The sequence below is a fragment of the Podarcis bocagei genome, assembly GCF_964188305.1.
Source record: "Podarcis bocagei genome assembly, chromosome: 14".
Classification (NCBI taxonomy): Eukaryota; Metazoa; Chordata; class Lepidosauria; order Squamata; family Lacertidae; genus Podarcis; species Podarcis bocagei.
In genome coordinates, this window is record NC_138139.1 from 23696840 (window position 1) to 23718491 (window position 21652).

General features: G+C 44.6%; 1 long non-coding RNA gene across 1 annotated transcript; it reads right to left on the reverse strand.

Moving 5' to 3' along the window:
- Positions 1 to 8134: 8134 nt before the first annotated feature.
- Positions 8135 to 17997, reverse strand: LOC308573910. Its single transcript, XR_014002220.1, has 4 exons — positions 17901 to 17997; positions 17433 to 17575; positions 8477 to 8556; positions 8135 to 8271 (listed from the first exon to the last, which is right to left on the reverse strand). It is a non-coding gene; the product is annotated as an uncharacterized lncRNA (long non-coding RNA).
- Positions 17998 to 21652: the final 3655 nt, after the last annotated feature.

Consider the following 21652-nt stretch of genomic DNA (forward strand, 5'->3'; position numbering starts at 1 on the left):
TTGAGCACCAGACAGTCTTCCTAGCCCAAACTTTTGAGCGAGGAAGAAGGGGCACTTCCAGACTGTTGCTATTTTTAAGCAGCGGTGCTCTGTAAGCAGACAACATCATCTAATCTCTGTGCAAACAAATCAGGAAAAATACTCAACAAATACATCATCTGAAAGTGCCAGGACAGACGGGGTGGAGAAAGTGAATTTTATCAGAATAGTATGATGTCAATTCAGTCTAGTGTTAAAAAATAGTAATTCAGATGTGCATGGGTAGGTAGCGTGTGTATGTTAAGGAGCAGGAATCCACTCCGATTAGTAATAGGTTTGCTTCAGTAAATCCATAAAAAACCCATCCTGCCAAAATTGTGTGCGTGGCAAGCTGCAGTTATAAGTAGGAAGTTAAGAAAGGTCTGTACATTATTTAAAGGAAGGGTGAGTTCACACTGACCCAAATCTCAGCGAGGTTGAATTAATCTGGCGAGTGAAGCGGATGGTGTTTCCTCTCATCTAAAACTTTCTCTCAGGTACAAAAGTGCAACACGGTGCCATCCAGTGGCTACTCGGATCTATCACAAAAAGCAGTGCCTCGTTCCTCCAGGGTTGCATTAGCGCAAATAATTTGGCACCCAATTTTACCTGAACTGGATATGCACAGTAATTGAAAACAAATCTGGAGCACATTCGATATTTGCCTGGAGAAATGGAAGCGATGTATTTCTCTTCTGTTATTTGAGTTTATATCCAGCATGGGCTAAAAAATATGAAGCTTTTTGCTGCTGCTATGGTGGGGGTGGGGGTGGGCGTCCGTTTTGGATTTTAATGGATTCCGTTTATTTTTATGATGACGTAGCTTTACCTGCGTGTATGCTCTGAAATAGGTTGTAAGTTGCCTAGAGACCTTTTCAGTGCAAAAAGCAAGTGTGGTTTGTTTTGTTTGTTTTTGTTATTATACAGCACCTCTCATAACATTTTGTTTCCCCAAATGAATGAATTTGAGACATTTAGGTCTGAAGATTGGGGGGGGGGGAATTGCTTATGATAAAGTAGAGCAGTTGGATGCCATACCAGAGTGAATGTTTTGAATGATTTCTTTTTTGTAACTGATGGACGGAAAATCAGCGTTCCTTTTTTCTTCCTTCCTTCCTTGTATCTGTTCCTTTATTATACTGTTTCCTTTTTTCCTTATTTTTTCTTCATTCCACTCCCTTCTTTTTCTCTTTTTCTCTTTGGTGTCCTCTGCTTTGGGTCATTATTGGAGTACAGGGATTAAACACAGGAAGGTGGTGGATGTTTGGTGGAAGGACCCTGAGTGAGAGGCAGGGAAGGGAAGATCTCCCAGTCTAAGAGGCTAGGAGAAGAAAGGAAAGCTCCTAGGTCCCTATTTCCTCTGTGTGACAAGGATTAAGAACCACCTTTCAGAGAGGACTCTACGTTTTCTCTTTCTCTCTCTCTGTTTTTGGTTTTATTTAAATTATTTTCTTTTATCTTATTTTATTATGAAAAAGCTTTAATAAAATTTCACAAAACAAAAACAAACACCCCCCCCAATATTTTGGGGCCCTCCCCTTCACTCAGAGTACATATTTAATTATTTAAATTAATATATATATTCCATCCTTCCACGTGAACAAGGGCAGAATGGCAAGCACACAACGGAAACATCCAAACACTGTTAAATACAATTCCAATATAGACACAGGCCAGGAAAAAGCTTGTTGAAAGAGGGAGGTCTTTAGTCCACACTGAAAGAATGACAGGGATGGCCAGGACCATCTTACCCATTAGGCAAAGTTTGGAGGTGGCCTCAGGCGGCAGAGCAACTTGCCTCTTGCCCGCCACTGCCCACCCACTCATTTAAGTGAATCCAAGTCATCCCTAGAGCGGAGCATTTTTCCTAAGAAGAAATGCATATGGCACAAAGGTGAGTGAGAGGGTGCATTATAGAAGTATTATAAAATCATGCATGGTGTGAGGAAAATGGACAGAGAAAAATTCTTCTCTCTCATAACATCAGAACTCATAGACACCCAAAGAAACTGAATGCTGTGCAATTCAGGACAGGCAAAAGAAAGTACAGTGCAGAGTTAAATTATGGAATTTGCTCCCTCAAGAAGTAGTGATGACCGCCAACTTGGATGGCTTTATAAGAGGACGAGGCAAATTCCTGGCAAATAAGGCTATCAGTGTCTACTAGCCACAATGGCCATGTCCTCTCTCCACTCTCAGAGGTATTATGCTTCTGAACGCCAGTGGCTGGGGATCACAAGTGCGCAGAATACTGTCGGGCTCAAATGCTGCCTGCAGGCTTCTCCCAGAAAACAGCTTGGCCACTGAGAGACCAGGATGTTGGACTAGAAGGAATGTCCAACAGGTAGATCATGATCTACTGGTACATCACCGGGGTGTTCCAGGTAGATCACGGGATGACAGGAAGTGATCACTCTCCCCGCAAGAGTGGAAACACTGATGCCTCCCCCCCCGAAAAGCTCAACAACTTTGGGCAGTTAGTCGCCATCTTGGGTAGATCACTGCCAGTTTTTTTATAGTGGGAGTAGATCACAGTCTCTTGGGAGTTGGGCTTGCTTGGACTAGATGAGTCATGGACTTGACCCAGCAAGTGCTTTCTCTTTTTTTACCTGCTTATATATGACTGGATTGATGAAGCTGATTTTTTGGGAGGACAAATAATCTCGATGTGAGAAATGCACTGTAAATGACAGCAAGTCGTCCTTCCTCCCCTCTGAAGCCCGTTCCTGTGGTTCCTCCCCGCTGATTTTCAGCCCTGCCTTATTTCTCATTTGAATTTGTCCCTTGATTCGTGCTATCAGCAGCTTTCCGCTCCTGCTTGAAGGGCCCTTTAGCGAAGGTACTTATAGCCCATAATCAAGTCACCTCTTATCCTTCTTTCTGATAAGCTAAGCAGCTTGACTTCCTCGAGTCTCTTGCCAGGAGGCTTGTTTCCAACTGCAGAAAAAAAATGATTCTTGCAGTTTTTCCTTTCCTGGCATCCTTTCCCATTTATGAATGGGCTTCTCTGGGTGCCAGGAATGTGCTTATTTGTGCATCTACATTTCTGCCAGTCATATAAATGTGCCCCCAGATTAATCAGGGGTTCATCTGAACGATCTCTTTATTATGGGTGTGTCACCAGGTCCTTCAACATCAAAACCACTGAGCCTCTTGGGCTTGCTGATCAGAAGGTCGGCAGTTCGAATCCCTGTGATGGGGTGAGCTCCCGTTGCTTAGTCCCAGCTTCTGCCATCCTAGCAGTTCAAAACCACACACAGTGCAAGTAGATAAATAGGTACCACTGCAGTGGGAAGGTAAATGGCATTTCTGTGTGCTCTGGCTTCCGTCATGGTGTTCCGTTGCACCAGAAGCGGTTTAGTCCTGCTGGCCACATGACCCGGAAATCTGGCTGGTTGCAGAGGAGTGGTGGGAGGCTCCAGCTAGGGAACCTCCAAGGAAAGAAGGCTCAGAGCCAGGGGATTGGTTATGGGATGACAATGAGTAGTCAACAGGAAAAGAGAGAGAAGACTGGGAGGAATAGGTGGTGTTGGAAGCTGAAAAGGTAACAGGGTTTAGTGAGCAGGAAGAGTCTGTGGCAGAGAGCTGTTCAGAATCAGAGTCAGGAGCAGAGGTTGGAGAGGAGGGGGGAGCCCAAGAGGCAGAGATCAGGCAGGGTGGTGAAGAAGCCAAGGTGTCTCCCCCTCCTGCTGCGACCCATCCCTCTCCCCCATGGTCTCCCAGAACCAGAAGAGGTTTGAAGAGGGAGGAGCAAAGACAGGCACACGGCAGAGTCCCAGATTGCTTGGGAAGGACCAGGGGAAGGCGGAGACTTAGGCAAGTGTGGGAAGCATGGGATCTTCAGTCCTCACAACTGCCTCATAGGAGCAAGATCTACTGGGATGAGTTGCTGTGCTCACTAGGCCTGGCCTCCTGAGCAGCAGGCCTTGCTTCCTTGAATAAAGAGTCAACTTTAACTGACGCTGTGTGAATTACTGCTGACCTGTTCCTGACAAGAGGGCCACAGCTTCCTCACCCTGTTTGTTAGTATCTCACAGTAATGGAAACAACATGCCCCTCACCTGTGCTGCCAGCAGCCCAAGAGCTCGGCCTCCAGCCCAAGATGCAAAGTTTCAGATCTGTTCACTAGCTTGCCCTGTGCTACAAATGCTGATCAGCAGCCACAATGCCCGATGGGTGCCCCAGACAACTGGCGGCTTGTTAAACATCCCCCCCAGCTTACAGGCCCACAGCTCACTGACAAGAACCACACTCGTGTTCAATCGCAGCTTAATCACAGCCAAACTAGATTAACAGCTCATACTAATTATCAACTTCTAACAGGTTGCTGAGGTTTGGAGGCAAAAAACATCCTCTGTTTCTAGATGAAAAAGGGTGTGTGTGTTGTGGGGGGGGGGGAATGCAAAAGCAACCACGAAGCCAGCCTCAATTAGGTCCTTTAGAACAAAACACTCCCAAATTTACCAGCGTCCTCTTTGTGGCGACGATGGTCTTTTAAAGTACAATTGTACAAGGATATATTTGTTTGTTTCCATTTTCCTATCTGCTGCGTTGCCCACAAGGGCCTAATTAGCTAGTTACAGATGCTCGGATCAGTATTATATTCTTGTCTATTTTTCGGTGTGTTCTTTAAAAAAAGAAAAAGGGGGGAAAAGCAGCGTAACTTGTAGCACAGATTGTTGGCCCGGAGGCATCCAAAGATCAACAATGAGCTTTCTGTGAAACCAGCCCTCCTGTGAAAAACCAGTTTCCCTCTCCCCAGAATTCCTAATGAAGAAACAGACGGGGCAGGGATGTGGGGATGAGGAAAACACACTCCATCATGGCATACTCAGAATGAGTCAATGGTGGAAAGAGTACAGTGGTACCGCGGGTTACATACGCTTCAGATTACATATGCTTCAGGTTACAGACTCTGCTAACCCAGAAATAAGATTGGGTTAAGAACTTTGTTTCTGGATGAGAACAGAAATTGTGCTCTGGCGGCGCAGCAGCAGCAGGAGGCCCCATTAGCTAAAGTGATGCTTCAGGTTAAGAACAGTTTCAGGTTAAGCACAGACCTCCGGAATGAATTAAGTACTTAACCTGACGTACCACTGTATATTGAAGAAGGGCTCGCCTTTCAATAATAGGAACAATAGCAGCAGCAGCAGCAACAACAACAACAAACCACCACCACCACCTGACTTTGAATATAATGTTAGTGCTCATGTAAGTGTTTAAAAACCTAAATGACTCAGACCCCAAATACCCCATTCCCTGTAAAAGCCATGATGGATTTTGTAATCCCGGCACTGTGCCTGGAATATAGGGACAGTTGGAGAGGGTACGGAAAGGGCTTTTTTCCAACCAGAACTTGCCAGAACTCAGTTCCAGCACCTCTCAGGTGGGTGCCATTGCCATTATAAGCCAACAAGGGAGGTATTCACGGTGAGTTCCGGCATCTCTTTTTCTTGAAAAATAGCACTGGGTACAGATATGGAGAGGCCAAGCACCTGAGCTTGGCATGTAGAGGGTCCTCAGGTCCAATGGCTAGCATTTCCAGTTAAGGAAAGGGAGCAGGCGATGGGAAATGCCGTCTACCTGAGACTCTGGAGAGCTGCTTCCAGGCAGAGTCAACAATGCTTAGCTGGATGGGCAAATAATCTGGCCTGATACACAGCCGTTTCATATGTTCTTAGAATCATGTTGACTAAAACGTGGTGGCTCAGCCCAGCATTTCAGGCTGGAAAGAAAGAAAGAAAGAAAGAAAGAAAGAAAGAAAGAAAGAAAGGCAGGCCAAAAAGGTGGGAGGGGAGGCAAGAAAAGAGAGGGGCAGACAAAAAGCACCATGATTTCCAAAGGGCTAATGTTTAGATGGCCTATGTCTATCAGTCCAATATCATTTAATAGGGGGGCTGTTAGGATCAGCTTCTAATGCACATGGTGCTAAGAGCAATAATTGGCACCTGGATAATAGCTGTTTCTTCTCAGCTTCAATCAGAAAATTAACTATTTGATGGAAGAGTAACGAGAGCAGAGGAAATGCCATGGCGGCTGTATTGTCTCTAATGCGATGTATAATATTATGAGGCCTCCCGCCTTTCCTGCAGTTCCAGATATTCTTTCGGCCAAGCTCTCGCATGCCTCAGAAAACAGAGTGCGGCACTGGGCTCTGCAGCTAAAAGCCAGTTTGATCCTCAGTGGCTGCGCTCCCCACGACCAGAGGGAGGAGGAGGCATGCTCCCGTCCCCTGTTGCCCATTAATTAGGGATGGGGGAGAAATTCCGTTCTATTTGCATTTAAAGGCAAACTCACCTAATTCACACTTTTCATAACAGCGTGCAAACTGAAACACAACCATCCTTTGAAATGAGGACTTTCCTGGATTTTGCAAGGCACTGCTCCAGCCAAGTTATGTGTAGACCATTGCAAATACTGGAGCAAGGTGTGCATTAAAATGCCATGCAAAGCGGAATTATATTAGGAAACACGGCTTTGCAAAATAATAATAATAATAATAATAATAAATAATAATAATAATGTGTACGTTAGGCAAAGTTGTGCATATTGGGAGAAATTTGCACTGCAATGCTGATGCATTTTCATGAGAACTTTTAAATCAAAAAAACCTGCAAACTGATATAGAAGTGTGGAGAACTGAAGACTGGGGGAAAAAGAGAAACTGAAATTGGTAGATTTGTCCATCTCTAGCCTAGACTCATTATCCACCCTTAGCATTAAGGAGGTGAACCCTACAGTGCACAGGTGTAACAGGTGTAACCTTCTGATCAGTAAGGTCATGACATAGGTGTGGGAGAAATCAGACCTGAATAGGGGCTTGGAATGAGTTCCCAGACTCACTTTAGGTGGCACTGTGGTCTAAACTACCGAGCCTCTTGAGCTTGCCAATTGTAAGATTGGCAGTTCGAATGCCTGCAACGGGGTGAGCTCCCGTTGCTCTGTCCCAGCTCCTGCCAACCTAGCAGTTTGAAAACACTCCAGTTCAAGTAGATAAATAGGTACCACTTCAGCGGGAAGGTAAACAGTGTTTCCGTGCGCTCTGGCACTCGTCACAATGTCCCATGTGCCAGTAGTGGTTCAGTCATGCTGGCCACACGACCTGGAAAGCTGTCTGTGGACAAATGCCGGCTCCCTTGGCCTGAAAGTGGAGATGAGCGCCGCACTCACAGTCAAATTTGACTGGACTTTACCTTTTTACCTTAAAAAAACCCAAACCACCAGGTAATGTTTACACTAATACATATACTAAAGTGTTCATAAAAATATTGCCCAGGGGTAAACTGTTGACGGGCTCTAGTTCTCAATTTGTATGGTTCTTGATCTTTGAACCAGACTTGGCTGTGACAAAGGGCAGGCCTTACCATTAGACAGAGTAAGACAGCTGCCTCAAGTGTTTGACTCTAGGGGAGGCATCAGAGCTCCCCCACATCCCCCAAGCTAGCCTAAGCTAGTGGAGGATGTTGCCCATCCCCATTGTTGAAGTAAGATTCAATTGCCAGTCCAGTCAGATTTCTGAACATGAAATGAGGACACCTTCTTAGCCTTCCCTTCAGCCCTCCTCCCTCCACATACCTTTCCCCTTTCATGTCGTGTCTGTTAGTTGGCAACCCTGAGGGTTCTAAATGGTGTTTTATCATTTTATGTTTGTGAGCTGCCTAGAGAGCATCTAAAATTATTGGACAACAATACATTCAGTTGATAATGATGATAATAATAATACTAAGAACAATTGTTCTTAAAATGCATCTGTAGTCCATTCTGGGAATCTTTTTGGCTGAAGAGGAGGTTAAAACACTTTAAATAAATGAGAAATAATATTTAACCCAGGCTGATGTCTTTTATTTCTTCTAGAGGTCTTTGCAGACCAGAGGGAAATGAACTCCTGTTCAGCTGAACGCTGAAATAGGCAGGTGTGGGATATGGTACTGTACATTTTCTTCTGCTTCCCACATGCCTCTGGTCTCCCTCTAAAACCTTCAGAACAAGACCCTTGCGGATGCTGTATCATCTCTCACTGATTGCAATGTGGAGAAAATGGCTTTCTACAAAGACCATCCATGAGCCGTTTATTCTATTACTTGTGAGATTGCGGACTCTGTATCTGCTTTGGGGGGAGTGGGGTGGGGTGAGAAGACCTTTAGCAGTGATGTAGTGCACATATCTTGCTTCTCCATAGATACCAGTCTCACAAAACAATTGTTCCCAGTTAAACAATGAAATCTGGCACTGCGCTGCAACCAGGGCAGAAATCTGTCAGGTAAATAGAAATAACCACCTTGTAAACCTCCCCAAACAGCTCTGCTTTTATACTTTAATTGAGGAACAGAACATTTTAGGTTTCTTTTATAGGGTGGTGCTTGCTGAATGGCAGATGTCGACAGTGAAGTGTAACAGTATGCACCCTTTCATAAAAAAGAGTCACTTCATCGCTTTGGAAAGACTTACACTTACAGACCTGGATGAATAGCAGCAGGGTGTGGACGCAGAGCTCGTTCTTGCACTTCTGTGGAAAACGGGGAAACAAGTGGGAATCATCTGCCAGAAGAGAGATGAGGGGATTAAAGCATGTATAGAATCCTAGAATTGTAGAGTTGGAAGGGCCCCAAAGGGTCATCTAATCTAACCCCCTGCAATGTAGAAACACAGCTAAATAATCCCTGACAGATGGCCATCCCTGTAGGGATGATGGTGGGGTAGGGGGTGGGGTCCGGAGGGAGCACACTCCCCACCCGCAGACAGCAACAGTCTGTCTGCACACATGACCTTGGGGTGTGGGGCACCCCCCCACAGACAAGCCACAGCTGTCTGAACATCGTACCCTCTGTCTAACCCTTTGCGGTCTCAGTAGTCTGCAGTGCCCTGTCTGTAACCTTTTTGTCTCCTTCGTCATACACTGTGCAAGGGGAAAATGATGCGGTGGGAACAGGTGCCAAAATAACTTTGTACCACCCCTCGATCTCGGGACTGGAAGATGTGTAAAGGTCACAGCCCAAAATGTATCTGCCTGGTTTGCATATTTGTATCAATAAAAGGAGGCTCCACAGGGCTGGCCAGCAGCTTGCATGCAGCCCACCTGTGCGCAGCTCACCTGCATTATCAACTCCTGCCTCATGTCCATCACTTCATATCCCACCTCTGCTTAGAAGCCTCCAATGAAGGAGAGTTGACCACCTTCTCAGGTGGTCTGTTCCATTGCTGAACAGTTTTTACCTTAAAAAAAACCACAAAAAGTTCTTCCTAATATTGCGTTGGAATCATCGTTCTTGTCATTTGAGTTCTCCCCTTTCGTGTAGCAGAAAACAAGCTTGCTCCCTCTCCCATGTGACAGCGGTTCAGTTATTTGAAGATGGCTATCATATCACCTCTCTGTTTTCTCTTGTCCAGGTTAAACATAGCCAACTTCTTCAAATGTTCCTCATTAGGCTTGGTTTCCAGACCCTTGATCATTTTGGTTGCCCTCCTCTGCACATGTTCCAGCTCAATAGCCTTCTTAAACTGTGGTACCCAGCACAGTACTATGGGGTTGGGAGGGTCTGTACAAGACAGAATAGACTAGAACTAATAATTCCCTTGATCTGGACACTATATTTCTGTAGATGCAACCTAGAATGGCACTAGCTATTTTTCCTGCTGCATCACACTGTTGACTCATGCTAAGCTTGTGGTCTACTAAGATCCTTCTCACGTGTAATGCGGTCAAGCCAGGTGTCCCCCATCCTATATTTGTGCATCTGGTTATCCCTCAATTTGTAGGGATACACTTCCTCACACTTCTACCTAAGTGTAGAACCTTACATTTATCCCTGTGGAAATTCATTCTATTACTTTTGGCCAAGTTATCTACTCTATTAAGGCTATCTTGAATCCTGATTCTAACTTCTGTGATATTTGCTAATGCTTCCAAGTTTGATGTAATCTGCAAATTTGATGAGCATCCCCTCTATTCCTTTGCATTGAAATGAAATGGGGTGGAATAATATAATGACCTTATAGTTAATCATGCAACTTACATAATTTTGCCACAGCAGACAGAAAGACAAATGATATAGCTTTGGGTGGAGGGTGAATTGCAGTGGAATGGAAACAGTTCTGCAACAGGATGGAACGTAAAATGCTGCCTCTATACATTCCTAATGTTCAGATCTGCACTCCTATGTTGTTGTTCAAGGTACTAATAAAAGTGATTGTACAACATCTGAATATTCCTAATTATGGATTCCCTCCCTGCATTCTGCTTCCCAGTTGATATCAGTATTCAATAGAGATTCTCACTGATTTTTTCTCTGCCAGAGGCAATGGAATACATTATCTGGGAGTGAAGCGCGGGGTACTCATGGCTGCAGAAGCTCTATGGCAATTTGGATTCCACGCTAGTGATAGGGTGTGAGCTTTCTTCAAAAGTCATTTTCACTGATGCTGACACATGAAATGTCCCTTGGCAACCTGTCTATCAAACAGCAACGCGTTGTGCAGAGAAATTAGATTACTCATGCTACAACTAAGAGGCGGGGGCATGGAAAGGAGCGGAGAATTAACAGCAACAAAAACGGGGTGTGGACACATTTGCAAGCATTTGGGAAGGAAGTTGCACTCGAAGTCATGGGCAGCTACCCAGCAGAATAACCATTAAGCCCAAATGGCAAGAGTCACACAGATCGCAGAGGAGCTGGCTGCTTCAAATGCCATGATGCAGACTGGATCAACTTTTTTAAAAAATAAAAGAGACCACATACAGATGCCCATTTCATTGTGAATTCATTATGATTTTTTTTTGCTCATGATGGTATTGGGGGTTGGCATCCTGCTTCATCTCTAAGTGGCCTATTTCACATAGCTTCCTGGTGAGATTCTGCATCTTTTCCTGCCTCATGTGTTCTGTTGCTTTGCTTCTTTGTTGTCCTGCTTTTGTTCTGTAGTGCAAGAGTGACTCTCCAGATGAAAATACAGTGGTACCTCGGGCTACATACGCTTCAGGTTACATACGCTTCAGGTTACAGACTCCGCTAACCCAGAAATAGTACCTCGTGTTAAGAACTTTTCTTCAGGATGAGAACAGAAATCGTGCTCCAGCGGCGCGGCAGCAGCAGGAGGCCCCATTAGCTAAAGTGGTGCTTCAGGTTAAGAACAGTTTCAGGTTAAGAACGGGCCTCCGGAACGAATTAAGTACTTAACCCGAGGTACCACTGTAATGTGGTAACATCAGAGAACTATCACAGAACAAGTTATAAGGCAGAATGGTGTGTAGATGGTCCGGTATAAATCCTCTACTAATGCACTATTGTTGCCTCAGTTTAATGTGGCAGGATAAACTCGTGAACAAACGCAGGCAGAAGTCTAGAGGGACCCCAGGATTCTCTTAACCCTGCTATGCATGTCCATTCTGATAGATCCTGCACACTTCATTCATACAACCATTCCATGCAGATGGTCCCTGGTTGAAACCATGGTATCTCCAGGTAGGACTGGAGAGCCAATTCCAGTTGTTTGCAGGACTTTTAGTACAGGTTTCCTGCTATATAGTGGTGGAATGGTCATGAGGGGCCTCTGGCCAGTCAGAATGCTCAGCCAGGGGGTTGAGTTGTCACAAGGAAGACTGAGCATGCTCAGTGGCCTCCAGGTCCCATGGAAAGTTGAGTGTCAACTGGAAATGGGAAATGGGGGGGGGGGATAATGAATGAGGCTGCTTGACCCTCTTGCAGCTTATAATAGCTGAGAGGAGGACATAGCCAACAGGCTGGAACCTGGAACAGGAGAACTCCTTTAGGGGTTTGAGGTACACAATGCAACATTTTGCTACAGGTCCCACTTGTCACATGTATTCTCCAAATGTAATATTGCCCTGCAAGCTTGAAATAGACTACAAAACCCATGTAGCAGTGTGAATGTGGACAGGCCAAATAATTATGTGGCTCAGAGTTCAATATAAGTATTTATATAATTTGGAGTCTTGTGTTTATGGTGGAATTCCCATATATTTTAGCAATTTGATAAAAGACACACATGCAACAATTACCCATGTGGTGTGCAGAATATTTGCACAACTTAAGTAATACATAACTCATGGTACAGTATGGCCTCAAGCAGCAACTCCTTGTGTCTGCATGCAATCAACATGTAAGGCAAACAGCTTCCAGAGGATTATTTCACCACAGGCTTAAAGTCTTCTCTATATTACTCTAGTTTTCACGCATATGTTGCTGACGTAAGCCTACTCTCTGCAAATTTGTTTCTGACTATTTTTGTCTCTCTTTTTTTAATGGTAGTGAAGCAAACTTTTTTTAAAAAAAACAACCCATGCTCAATCAAAGTAATGCAACTCAGCACAAAAGATCCACAATTCCTTGCGTTTCTATGGTTTTATAAGCCTATGAGAGATTTAAAGCGGTTTCCGAGAAACTCAATGAGCCCAACTTTTGTGTGATGATGTGTGGCTCCCTTTCATGGAGAATCAGTTCCTTTGCCTTAACAGTGCAGAGTGGTAAAGCATAGCTTTACGAAAGGTAAGGAAAGCTAATTCACATCTTAGCAAAATCTCGTAAATCAAAATGTAATCCAGCACTGTGAAAGTTTCCAGTGGGTGGAGGGGGGCCGGGAATCCCTCTGTGAGAAAAAAATCTGTGCACATTCTGAGGTTAGAATACCAGTATCACCAATAAAGGGGTAGCTTAAGACAGACAAGACTTTGGGGTTTGTTCTTATACACGAGTTATTGTTGGAGTCTTTACTTGAGAGTCTCCTTGATGGTGTTTTGGGCTGCTAATTTAGACATTGAACTTTTCAATACATTCACCAGTAAAATTTATATTTTATATGTGCTTTTTTGTTTTGTTTTGGCAGGGTGTGTGTAAAAATGAGGTGCCTGTACTCGTATCCTGATCAAAGTGTCCTGGGTACCAGCAAAAAAAGAAATGATGGTATTCCATACCAGTTAAGGCTATTGCAAAAAGATTGCTTTTCCGTAAAATGCAAATTTTTGTGTGCACATCTTGAAAAACAGAAAATGCATTGCAAAATCCACAGAAGTGCATCACCCAGCTGGGAGTTGTATCCCAACCTGCCAGTTCAGGAGCATTGGATTGGGTTATTATTCTGCAGAAATGTCTTTCACATCTCTAATTAAGATGTGTAATTTCTAATTATGCTATGTGTGGCAAAGCTGGATGTATGCACTGCTGCCATGCTCCGTCAGAATGTTGCCTGCAGTCTTTTCCCTCAATGCATGCTGTGGAAGGAGAAGGAGACACACACAGACCCTGTCTTCAGCATGTGCTTACTCTTCAGGCATACAATAAAATGCTTGCACAGGGAACTATGCATAGAGTGTATGCCATGTGATCTGTAAGGTAAAGGTAAAGGGACCCCTGACCATTAGGTCCAGTCGTGATCGACTTTGGGGTTGCGGCGCTCATCTCGCTTTATTGGCCGAGGGAGCCGGCGTACAGCTTCCGGGTCATGTGGCCAGCATGACTAAGCCGCTTCTGGCGAACCAGAGCAGCACACGGAAATGCCGTTTACCTTCCCGCCAGAGGAGCTGGGGCCGAGCAACGTGAGCTCACCCCGTTGCGGGGATTTGAACCAACCGCTGACCTTCCGATAAGCAAGCCCTAGGCTCTGTGGTTTAGACCACAGCACCGCCCGCGTCCCCTAAGTAATAGATTACCTTAATTCTGCAGTTTGTGTTTTCAAAATCATTATGATCTATAATTTTTTTCAAAAAGTGGGAGGAAAAAGCCAACCACATGTCTTCTTTTCCCTGTAGGTGATGAGGGCTTAATCCTAGGCTCTGTGGTTTAACCCACAGCGCCACCCGCGTCCCTATGAGTTCTATATTTGGCCCCAAAATGCAGATATTGCAAATTGTATCTACACACACACCGGTTCCCCGTGCAAACTTGCTACAGTAAGCCTCATTGTACTCCATGGAGCTTATTTCTGAGCAGACATCCACAAAATGTCACCTCTTCAACTAGTCAGCATCTCCCAGTGAAATCACTTGGCAGCTAGACTGCTGGGGACAGCAAGAGGACCAGCCACTGGGAGGCATTATCAGGGAAGGGCTGTAGTTCAGTAGTAGAACATCTACAACATCCCAGGTTCCGTCTCCAGGTAGGGCTGGGGAAAATTCCCTGGCTGAAAGACTGGGGAGCTGTTACCAGTCATTGTAGACAATACTGAGCTACATGGATCAATGGCTTGGCACGTTCCTACTGGTCTTGATATTGTTATATTGAATTTGCAATTGTTATGTTTTGAAGTATGTCTTTGTTGTTTTGCATTGTAGCCCGCATTGAGTTTCTTTTAATAGAAAAACGAGGTATAAGTTTTACATCTCTTCTAGCCATTGCATGCCAGCAACCATTATTACTGAATGCCAGCTTCCAAATACTGTCAAATCTGAGACAGCATCACATGTTGGCTGTCAAGTATCATTATCAAATATTGAAATTGAATTGCAGGAGCTGTTAGATGCGGATAGCAAATATTGAAAGGTTACCTGAGATGCAGGTGGCGCTGTGGGTTAAACCACAGAGTCTAGGGCTTGCCAATCAGAAGGTTGGTGGTTCGAATCCCCACGATGGGGTGAGCTCCCATTGCTTGGTCCCTGCTCCTGCCAACCTAGCAGTTCGAAAGCACCTCAAAGTGCAAGTTGATAAATAGGTACTGCTCCAGCGGGAGGGTAAATGGTGTTTCCGTGCACTGCTCTGGTTCGCCAGAAGCGCCTTAGTCATGCTGGCCACATGACCCTGAAGGTGTACGCCGGCTCCCTTGGCCAATAAAGCAAGATGAGTGCCGCAACCCCAGAGTCGGCCACGACTGGACCTAATGGTCAGGGGTCCCTTTACCTTTACCTTTACCTGGCTTAATGGGAGCAGAATCGCTTCAGCCCTACTTGGAAATGGGCTTCCTTTATTGCCTGTTGGACTTACTGCCATGAAGCTATGCCTAAGTCAGCAGAACCAACCCTTCCAAACAGTTAAACTTAGGGATGGGTGAAACCGTCAATTTCGGTTTCTCTCCCTATCTCATTGTAAAAAGAAACAAACCCTTACAACATCTGCCAGCATTTTAGTGCACATTCCTTCTTCTTTTTAATTGGGTTTTATAAACAAGATTAATAATGTGCAAATTTTTGTAAGCAATTTCCCCTAATAAAATGTATTTTTCTACGCTATTTTCACTTATAAAAATGCACACCTTTCCCTCATAGACACATTATTGTATTCATTTATTTGCTTGAATTGTATCTCAGAGTCAGGAGAAGTGTGAATTTTGATGGACAGATGTGTTTCAGTTCCCATGTATTGCTTTTGGGATTAGGTAAGGTCACAGTAAAAAGGTAAGCCAAACCAAAATTCTTCCCCATTCCAAGTTAAACTGTTGTGAATGGTAAATGCTTCCATAAATGTTAGTAAGCAGCAGTCAGATTTGCCATGCCTTGGCACTGACCTAGGCACTGTAGATTTTTGATAAGGAGATAGTTTTGAGAAAGCACTGCAGCTATGAGTGCTGCGTGGTGGTGCTTTTCAAGATACCGTCTTGCTGAGTTGGCAAGAATGAATCCAATAACCTGGCCAAAGTGCCGAAAATATTTTAAAAGCTCTTTAAGTATTACATTTCCTAAAGCCACCTGTCCCCTCAAACACATTTAATCAGTCACAGATGGGAGAGACCAACCTGCTAACCTTTTGGCTTTGAGAGAAAATATTTCACTTTGTAAACCCATTCCTAGGTATTTCCTTAATTCTTCCTAAACGAAGCTTTCATCCCCTATTTTCCACTTAAACTTAATGAGTTAACTGGACTCTGAAATTCTGCCATGTTGACCTTGGAGGTCTGTTTAGCCTGCTTTCCACCTGCTCCTTTAGAAGTTAGGCCATTAAAAAAAAACAGAAAGAAAGGAAAAGAAATTCAAAAGAATGAAGCAATCTCCCCCATCACTGTGTGATTCCCCCCTCCTGAGGTGTGTAGAAGCTAAATTACAACAAGCTTTGAGGCACATGTTTGAAAGCAAGAGGAATGCGAGTTTTAAAAGTATTTGCTGCAGAGTTCCAGATAGCTCAGAGCTGCAGGCTGATTTTTGCTCTATCCGGTTTGTAGTGCCATGACTGGTTTTTCAAAAATTTGTCACCAAGAGTCCATTTTGGCTGAAGGAGAGCAATTGGCAGCTGGTGGGATGCATCTTAATGTCATTTTTTGTGGCCTTGGAAGCCCTACTAAAATTTAACCAAGGTGTGTTTTTCCAGTTTTACTTGTAAGAAAATGGTGGATTTATTTTATTGCACTGCACTGCACTGCACTGCACTCCCTCCTTTTTCTCCACAACAACCCTGTGAGGTAGGTCAGGCTGAGAGGCAGTGACTGGACCAAGATGGCTCAGTGGGCATTTGAACTCTGGACTTCCAAGTCCTAATCTGACACTCTAATCACCAAACCAAACTGACTTAGGTAGACGTTCTACCAGGTTGTAATACACACACACACACACACACACACACACACACACACACACACGTACAGCATAATGTTTGGGATTCTTGTATACTTTGCAGGAATGCCATGCTGCTCTCATAATATATATCAGATGTATATATACATCTGCCAGTTACAGGAGTTATAATCTCACCCAGCACCCAAACCATAAGATTACCACCAGCAGTAATGAGAAGCATCCCCTGGGGACATACTCCCATGCAGGAATTACATCAAGAGGTAGTACGAGATCAAGTTTTAAGCAGATATCCAGGGTAATGGAGATTTTTGTAAGGGCCGCAGTAATGGCAATTCCAGACACACAGCCTAATCGGAATCAGTGAGGTCAGTCAACACCCCCAAGTTGGCTGAAATCCAACAGAACTGCTGCTCAGACTCCGTTCATTAAATATCAGCCTCCTCTCCGTATATTGGAGTGAGGTGGAATGCAGAACATTTAGAGGCGGGTCATGAAATAGTTGTTTTCTAACACATCCTGACCCTCGGAGAAAAATGCCCCCCATGACAGAGCGGAAAGGGATGGAGTCAATTAGTTTTGGATTGACATCGTTATTCTCTTCTACCTGGTGGAGAATGATGGTCAATATGTGGCATAAGAGGGAGGGAGGAGAGAAAGAAAAGGAAAAGCTGTGTTTTATTAGCTTTCCATCTTCTTTAAGAGATCGGCAAACAGATCTGGTTTCACTTGGCCTTCAGCTCTTGTGTCAACCTTTCGGGTTCTGTTTTTGCTGGGGGATAGGTTTCATTGCGTTAATACAGCACCACAAATGGTTCCAATTGAGAGAGGGCCGCAATGAGCTTGTCAAAAGCGATCAGGCCAGAGCTTTCAACGTTTTGGCCCTGGAAATCTCTCAAGCTGCTCTCCCCAGCCCCAGGCCCATTACCGCCATACCCATGATGAGTCACTTGAGTTTGCTCACCTGCTCTGAGATGAGAGGCTCCTCCACCTCCAAACCTCATCCATTTGGACTGGTCTGGGGCATGACCTGGAGAGAGTGTTCTTCCAACCCATGTTTCCTGGCATGGTCAGGTGGTGGAGTGAGGAGCCTGGTCTTCCGGAGGCCTAGCGATGTGCAAGAAGAGAGAGGGTGTGGCTCTGCTGACCAAGGAAGCAGAGAAGGGCAGACATGTCAGGAGGGGCATTGTGCCACCTGTCAATCAGGCCTCATTTGCACTATTTATTTAAAGCAGTATCATACTACTTCAAACAGTCATGGCTTCTCCCTAAGAATGCCATTAACTGTAGTTGGATAAGTTAATGGAGATTTCCTATTCTTCTCACAGAGCTATAATTCCCAGAGTTTCTTGGGAAGAGGGATTGACTATTAAACTGCTCTGGGAACTAGAGCTCTAACGGGCTGGACAGGGCTAAGTAAGTTTTGAGGTACCACAGAATGTTCTGGAAATCCATTCTCTCTACTTTCTGTTCCAGGAAGAGCTGAGCAGAATTTAATTTGCTTCTTTCTTTCTTTCCTTCTTCTTCTTTTAAAAAACCACACAGCTCACTTCAATTCACCTGAAACTGGTGAGGAAAATGCCATTTGTAATAGAAAAGCAAAGTGGGCAAAGAAGATCTTTGTAGCTAGTATTTGACACTCGCCGCAGTAGGAGACTTTGCAGACTGTTTTAAGTCCAGGAGAGGTAGTTAAAATGCAGACTGCTTATCCTTGTTCTCAGACTTTGAGAGGCGTGGCTTTCTCCTGTGGACAAGTTATCGCCCCTCTCTTTGATCCACCGCTCGATGTTCAGAATGGCTTTTATGCTGCCTCCGCATGTAATGGATAATTTAGCCTATGCCATTAAGGAAAAGAGGGAATGTATTGTGCTTTTTTTGGTTATATGCTTCAATCGCTTGTGAAAGTACATTTTGTCATTCATCATCAAATGCACACTAAAAATAATAATAATAAGAAATTGAATCATGATTGATTTCTTTAGTGTTTAATTCTTTAAACAATGTTTACCAGCACCTAATTTAAACACAGCAAGGGTTCAAACCCACTTAATACTTGGACAGCACCGGTTTTCAGGCTAGGTTCAGCCTTAGTGATAACATACGGTAGTTATTGGTGGAGCAGGCTGAAGGTACACTTGTAGAAAGGGAGTAGGGACAACGCCCCAGCCTGCATTCTGTCTCAGCTCCCACTGAATGTTATGGAACAAATCAATGAGGCTTTCTGTCCTGCAGACCACTGGCCAGCCACTCAGTGGCCCAGTCAGAGCTCAGAGCAGCTTGGAGTGATATTTTCACCCAGCTGGACCACCCATCTGTCAATCATGTAGCAACATTATGACATTGTGTGACTGACAGGTCACTAAGGTTCTGACCTGTGGAGCCAAGAAGGTTCTTCACCCTTGGTCAAGGATTTCAGGCCAAGGAGGGAAAAGGAGCCTTTTAACAAAACACTTAGCCAAGAGTGCAGGGTTCAAGGAGCAGCATAATTTCAACAAGCCAGAGGCTCAAGCACACAGAATAGTCAAGGTCCAAAGCTGGATGCAGAAGGAAAGCTAGGAGACAGTCCAGTGCCAATACTACAGCAAGGAGGGGGAGGAAGACTCAAGCCCAAAGAACCAGAGATTGTGTTGGAGACAACAACACTTCTGACACCAGTTGCTGGAAACCACAGGAGGGGGCAGGGAATGTTGTTGTGTTCATGCTCAGTTTGCAGACTTCCCAGAGTCATCCGGTCTCTTAAACTGGGTGGGTGGGTGGGGTTATTATTTTTGTTTGTTTCTTTGGTATGGTATTTTTGTGTTTTTCTATTGTAAACTGCCCTGTGATCCTCGGATGAAGAGTGGTCTAGAAATTTAATAAATGAATAAAATAAATAAAATCTGGTTGGCCACAGTGAGAACAGAATGCTGGACTAAATGGGCCACTGCCAGAGTTCTTCTTTGGTTCTTAAAATATATTTTCTGCACTACTGGAAAAGAATTATTGGACTATTTTAAAACTTAGTATCAAAAATAAAACTCCAAGAAAATAATAATATCATGACAGTTAAGCAAAAGCTGCAGCAGGAAACCACCACCCACCCAGCAGTAAAGACTGAGTTTCCCCAGCCAAGTTCTGACACTAACTATTTCTATTTGCAATACTTTGGCTGAAGTTTACCAGGTAAGGATAATGTCCAGAGTGTAGCTGTTGGTTGGGGGAATTCTACTGGCTGGGGGTGTTGGGGGAGAGATTTATAAGCCTCTGGGAAAGATTTATTTTGATGAATTGGTCTGTATTAATATGAACAATCTCATAAATATAACTCCCCAGGAAAGGGCCGCTCCAGTCTCAAACGTTTCGACGGACAGCTTTGGCAAAAAGTCAGGATGTGCATTAAAACACACACTTTTGGAAGAACCGATAAATAAAAGCTTTGAAATACGGCTTCCTCGTGAGAGAGCCGTTTTAAATCATTTTGATAAAGGACCTAAATTAGGCCCTGGAAATGGAGGCAAAGGAGACCCCCTTATAACTAATTATTTGGAGGTATTTGGGATCTAAAGAGAGATGCAAGTTCTACCCTGATCCAGCCCATTTTGTTGAAGTGATGTAAGTTGATTTTTGTCTGTATGCATAGGCACAAAACTGTGGTCCAAATGACTGATTACCTTGAAAGCATGGCAGTCCGCCCATCCAAGTCTCCTCTCCTGCCCTGTAGGCATCAACTTGGTTCCTTTGGGTACCAGTGTGCACCTCCTATGGTGCCTACAAAAGGACCTCAGGAAATATCCCAACAAAAATCCACAATGTATGAGAAACTACATGCTCTTCCTGCCTAGTTCCTGTTTGCAATGGCACAGCCTGTTGCGTGGCGAGTTCCCGACACCCCCCCCCAGGTAGAATAATGACACACAACACAATTATTAAGGTTAATGGGCTAAAAAAGGCCACAACTTTATTGGTTACAGGTGAAGAGTGGTATTGGCTTAGGCATTGGACCTAACTGTCTATATCTGACTGACTCCAGCCTGTCTACTTGAAGTCCGGGAAGTGTTAACCACCAGTAGGGGGAGTCCTGCTGATGCACATCAACTAGGAGCTCCCCCGGGGTCACCAATAGGGGGCGTGCCTTAGGCCCTAACCTCCCTAGGCTTTGGACAGGGCTATGCCCCCTGGAATCCTTTAATGGACTACCCTTCAATATGCGGGGCAAGTGATGGCTCTACCTCCCCTCTTTCCATCTACAGAACTAATCAAATGTCTAACCACCAATACCCAGGAAGTTGTGACAATTTGCTATGAGGTAGGTGAAAACCAAGTGGCTGGTGCCAATTTGCCAAGTGGAAAAATTCCTACCACGCCCCTCAACAGTGACCAACCAAGGTCCATAGCAAGGTCAAAGAGAGCAAACCTTAGAGGGCAGGAGGGTGGGAAAATCGAAGCAGCTGGCAGGTGGACAATGAAGGAGATCCCTGGCTGCATCCTGCCTTTAAGGGGCAGGCCACATCCCCAGAACAACCCAATTGGTCAGCCAGGGGGTGACGCAGCTGGGAATCCCCAATAATGCAGGGGCTGGCTTCCCACCCCCTGGGCACGTGGAGGTGCTGTGAAGCCCACAACCCCACCTCCTCCTTAAGGCCAAAGTGGCTTTGTATATTGAACACACACCCTTAAACATGCTAAGATTTCATTGAATGTCAGCCTTGGACACCTAGGTTCATTTCCATTCTGCTCAGAGAGGAGCAAAGACCTGCCCTTTGTGAGCCAGCCCAGTGGTGTCTGATTTCCCATTGGGCTACATATTTAATAAAGAGATACCATGCCGTCTGAAGCTTTCCTTCTGTCTTTAAAAAATTGGTCCCGCCTTTCACCTCTTGCGCCAGCTTTTCCATGCAATTGTTTGCTGGTACCATTCAAATAGCAAATGGTCTCCTAAATTCTTCCACCTTCTAGGTACAGTGGTACCTCGGTTTAAGAACAGTCCAGTTTAAGAACAATTCGGTTTACAAACTCGGAAGTAGTGTCCCGGTTTGAGAACTTTACCTTGGTCTAAGAACGGAATCCAAACGGTGGAAAGGCACCAGCGGCGGGAGGCCTCATTAGGGAAAGCACACCTCAGTTTAAGAATGGTTTCAGTTTAAGAATGGACTTCCAGAACGGATTAAGTTCGTAAACTGAGGTACCACTGTATTGTCAAGCAAT